Source organism: Coregonus lavaretus (genome assembly GCF_964263955.1).
Source record: "Coregonus lavaretus genome assembly, contig: HAP1_SCAFFOLD_4211, whole genome shotgun sequence".
NCBI lineage: Eukaryota > Metazoa > Chordata > Actinopteri > Salmoniformes > Salmonidae > Coregonus > Coregonus lavaretus.
In genome coordinates, this window is record NW_028156850.1 from 1 (window position 1) to 5000 (window position 5000).

Consider the following 5000-nt stretch of genomic DNA (forward strand, 5'->3'; position numbering starts at 1 on the left):
GAGCTGATAATGAACTCTAACCACTGTGAACTCTGACCTTTTCTGTTATCATTTTCTTATTGATTGTATTTTTTTTCTACTTCACAAACAACATAACACAACAACATAACACAAAAACAAAACGCCCACTACACAGACATTCTCCAAGGTCCCCAAATTGTGTCAAATATCTGTTTTTTGTTTAACTTAATATAATACAAATCTAAAGGTATGTAACTAGATAGTTCATTTCTCCAGTTTGTTATTGAGGGTGTATATTAGCCTGTCCAATTGATGGCTATACATTTTTTTCCCCAGCAATTAAACCTAGATTACAAATCGTTCTCTGACTATTTATCACTAACATTTACATTTCCCAACAGACATAATTGTGGAGATGGATGAATGTAAATTCCTAGACACAATGAAATGGTAGCACGTACATAACTGTAAGTTGCTCTGGATAAGAGCGTCTGCTAAATGACTAAATTATCCCCAACCTGGTGCAGTTTGTCACAGGACCACTGCACGTGTAACGGGGTTCCTTTAGGTTTTTCCCAACAGAGATGTGACATTTCTGGGTCATTCATGCATTCTGCCAGGAGTGGAGTAAGTCGTATGAATTATGTTAAATTAGTTTATGTCTTAGGTTGTAGTAGCGGGTGTGAGCATTTTCACGTATCTGTGACCAACGGTTCTCCTCAAATTCTTCCCTTAGATCGGTTTCCCATGTTTTCTTCTGAACCAATCAGGTAGAGTTTCAATCAACCTTTGATATAACTTGGCAATCAACTTCTTTGACGGAGCAGCTTCTTTTAGTATTATTTTTTCCCCCCCGATGCTAGATGCCTTAGATCCACATTCTGTTGAAGTTGATTGAATATGATTTCTGAGTTGTAAGAATTTAAAGAAAAATCGGCCTTGGATAATCCAAATATTTCTTGTAATTGATTGAATGACAGTAGAGATCCATCATGGTGCACATGTTCAAAATTCATGATGTCACTTTGGACACGCAGCTGTTCTGTGTTCAGCGGTTAACAAAGAAGCAGGTCTTCCTATATGCTTAATTTAGAGTTATTTATGCAACTTTAGTTGCGATACAAACGTTGGGCTAAATGTTTAGATTTTAATACATTCTTAAGGCTGCATGATGCGACTCTAATGATGATTTGAAAAAAAAGTATTAATGAAAGGCATGAGCTCTGCTCTGCTTCTTTCAGCAGGCTGTACCACACTTCATCAGTCTCTCATTCCTAATTCACAATTTGAAAAGTACTTGATAATATTCTCACCCATCAGACTATTCTTAATTTAATCTGTTCTTTACATATAGCCTATGGGTGGAATCAACTTTGATTTAGAATGGCTCACAAAAAAAAAACGTCATCCGTAGCCTGCACTGGAATAGCGAATGGCGGTTACGTCCATTAGGCTAGGGAAGCTTTTCCTAAAGTAAATGTAATTAAATTGCTAAAATTATATAGCCTAATTGGCCTACTCTTTTTACAGAAACAATTAAAATAATTCAAAATAGGCTACCAATGCATGAATTGGCCACAGTGGATCATTAGCTTATTTTTGGGGGGATAAATTGTGGATTGTTTTAAATTGCACTGCCTACTGTCGAAAGGAAAGGCAGCGTTCGCAACTTAGGCAGATTATTGTTGAGTTGGGACAGTCTGTGAAAAGTAGAGAGGCCAAGCCAGGCATATCACAACATTTCAAAATACAATCGCAGGAAAACCTAGTTTGAAAAACAAAATGGCTACTGCTGTAAAGAGAAGACAATGAAAATACTAATCTGTCTTTTAGTTATCAAAATTCTCAATTTAACTGAGCGGGCAACAGTACAGCCTATCTTATTGGCACCAGAGGGCAACAGTACAGCCTATCTTATTGGCACCAGAGGGCAACAGTACAGCCTATCTTATTGGCACCAGAGGACAACAGTACAGCCTATCTTATTGGCAGCAGTGGAGAGCATCGGCCATATCCCCGGTGAATGTGCACTGCGCATATTCACTCTTTATCATTGTTGGGTCAGGGGCCACTTGCGACAATCATTTCCTCCTCCAGTTTAGATGATGTCATATTCTATTGCGTCTCTCCTCCTCGTAGGCCGATTTATATGGACAACGTGGTTTTTATTGGTCTGTTTGTCAGTGGCAGCAGAGTAGGCTACCCTGTCATTTGCCGTATTAAAAAAAAGATTCTGCTAATGTCTCCAGTCATATAAAGTGTAGTAGAATTGCATTCAATGTGTTTATAAAAGGCCACATTTTCCCCGTGCAAAGAAGAAACGTATCTGATATAGCCTAGGCCCACTCTACGATATAGACACCCAGCCATGCATTGAAACGTATTTTTAGTGAACAGTGATTGAGTTATAGTATTAGCCTAAATTATGCCTATCTAATCTACTCATCACATTATGAATAGTAGGCTATCTCACATACAGTAAGTCTACAAATGCGACGATGCACGGAATGCTTTATTATAAAGGTGCATTTTTAATGGTGAAAATTAGCTTTCCCCAAACTTGAAACTCACGCGCCGCCAGGTTGTAAAAGCGGATTAAATGTGCTTAATTTGAAGAATCTGAGCAATAAATACAGCAGCTGGGATCCTCTTTTAAATAGTGGCCAGTCAAAACTCACATGCAATTGCGCAATGACTGGGCTTATAAGAACATGTTTCACTTAAGCTCTGTGGGACTATGGCTCTCTAACCTTGTTCCAGGGGTCCTGGCCTATGTTTTATTTGGCCACTTTAGTTTTGATACAAACCTTATCAAATCATATAGGACTATGGGCTACATGAGGTGTGCCACTACGATTTGAAAAGTCGCAAAAAAAAAAAAAGGCATGTGCTGTTTCCTGCCTTTCTGCACATGCTGGGCATCATTCATAAGTGATAATATTGACACCCACTGTTCTTCATTTAATCTTGTCTTTACATTTAGTAAATAATATATGTGTGACATTAGTTCTGATTTAGAATGGACCATTATCATGCACCTGTCGGAACAGGGGTAAAAAATACATGTCATCTATGCACTTAAATAGGGTAGTGTAGGTTAGGGTAGGGTAGGGTAGGGTAGGGTAGGGTGGGGTAGGGTGAGGACGGGGTAGGGTATGGTAGGATAGGGTGGGGTAGAGTAGGGTAGGGTAGGGTAGGGTGGGGTAGGGTAGGGTAGGGTAGGGTGGGGTGGGGTTGAGTAGGGTAGGGTAGAGTAGGGTAGGGTAGGGTAGGGTAGTGTAGGGTAGGGTAGGGTAGGGTAGGGTGGGGTAGAGTAGGGTAGGGTAGGGTAGTGTAGGGTAGGGTAGGGTAGGGTAGGGTAGGGTAGGTAGGGTGGGGTAGGGTAGGGTAGGGTGGGGTAGGGTAGGGTAGGGTAGGGTAGGGTGGGGTAGAGTAGGGTAGGGTAGGGTAGGGTGGGGTAGGGTAGGGTAGGGTAGGGTGGGGTAGAGTAGGGTAGGGTAGGGTAGTGTAGGGTAGGGTAGGGTAGGTAGGGTAGGGTAGGGTGGGGTAGAGTAGGCTAGGGTTAGGGTAGGGTGGGGTAGAGTAGGGTAGGGTAGGGTAGGGTAGGGTAGGGTAGAGTAGGGTAGCGGTAGGGTAGAGTAGGGTAGGGTAGGGTAGGGTAGGGTAGGGTATGGTGGGTAGAGTAGGGTAGGGTAGGGTAGGGTAGGGTAGGGTGGGGTAGGGTAGGGTAGGGTAGGGTAGGGTGGGGTAGAGTAGGGTAGGGTAGGGTAGGGTGGGGTAGGGTAGGGTAGGGTAGGGTAGGGTGGGGTAGAGTAGGGTAGGGTAGGGTAGTGTAGGGTAGGGTAGGGGTAGGGTAGGGTAGGGTGGGGTAGAGTAGGGTAGGGTAGGGTAGGGTGGGGTAGGGTGGGGTAGAGTAGGGTAGGGTAGGGTAGGGTAGGGTAGAGTAGGGTAGGGTAGGGTAGGGTAGGGTAGGGTAGGGTAGAGTAGAGTAGGGTAGGGTAGGGTAGGGTAGGGTAGGGTATGGTGGGGGTAGAGTAGGGTAGGGTAGGGTAGGGTAGGGTAGGGTAGGGTAGGGTGAGGTAGAGTAGGTAGAGTAGGGTAGGGTAGGGTAGGGAGTGGAGAAGACTAGATTAGAGTAAACATGTGGTATTAAATGGAGCAGAGGAGGGGCTATGTGGGGCAGAGGAGGGGCTATGTGGGGCAGAGGAGGGGCTATGTGGGGCAGAGGAGGGGCTATGTGGAGCAGAGGAGGGGCTATGTGGAGCAGAGGAGGGGCTTTGTGGGGCAGAGGAGGGGCTATGTGGAGCAGAGGAGGGGCTATGTGGAGCAGAGGAGGGGCTATGTGGAGCAGAGGAGGGGCTATGTGGAGCAGAGGAGGGCATTTGTGGGGCAGAGGAGGGGCTATGTGGAGCAGAGGAGGGGCTATGTGGGGCAGAGGAGGGGCTATGTGGAGCAGAGGAGGGGCTTTGTGGGCAGAGGAGGGGCTATGTGGAGCAGAGGAGGGGGGCAGAGGAGGGGCTATGTGGAGCAGAGGAGGGGCTATGTGGGGCAGAGGAGGGGCTATGTGGAGCAGAGGAGGGGCTATGTGGGGCAGAGGAGGGGCTATGTGGAGCAGAGGAGGGGCTTTGTGGGGCAGAGGAGGGGCTATGTGGAGCAGAGGAGGGGCTATGTGGGGCAGAGGAGGGGCTATGTGGAGCAGAGGAGGGGCTTTGTGGGGCAGAGGAGGGGCTTTGTGGGGCAGAGGAGGGGCTATGTGGAGCAGAGGAGGGGCTATGTGGAGCAGAGGAGGGGCTATGTGGGACAGAGGTGGGGTTGTGTGGTAGTGGGCGGGGCATCTCACCTTGCATATTTCTGTGCGTAGGAGCCTGTCAGCAGAGAGTGGAACACTATGATGGTCTCATCCAAATCCCAGACAAACACCCTCTGGAGAAAGAGAGACGGGGGGGGGAGAGGGAGAAGGGGGAGAGAGAGAGGGGGCGAGAGAGAGAGAGGGGGGATAGAGAGAGAGAGACAGAGAGAGAGTGAGAGAGGGGAGAGAG

At 46.7% G+C, this 5000-nt stretch overlaps 1 pseudogene across 1 annotated transcript in view; it reads right to left on the minus strand.

Annotated features, from left to right (window-relative positions):
* Nucleotides 1-4102: 4102 nt before the first annotated feature.
* The window catches only part of LOC311119637 (protein phosphatase EYA4-like), a 38604-nt pseudogene continuing 37706 nt past the window's right edge, over nt 4103-5000 (minus strand). Inside the window, exons 9-10 of the transcript in view lie at nt 4802-4884; nt 4103-4445 (exon numbers count right to left, since the gene is read on the minus strand). The product of the transcript in view is annotated as a protein phosphatase EYA4-like (transcript). The remainder of the gene's footprint in view (nt 4446-4801; nt 4885-5000) is intronic.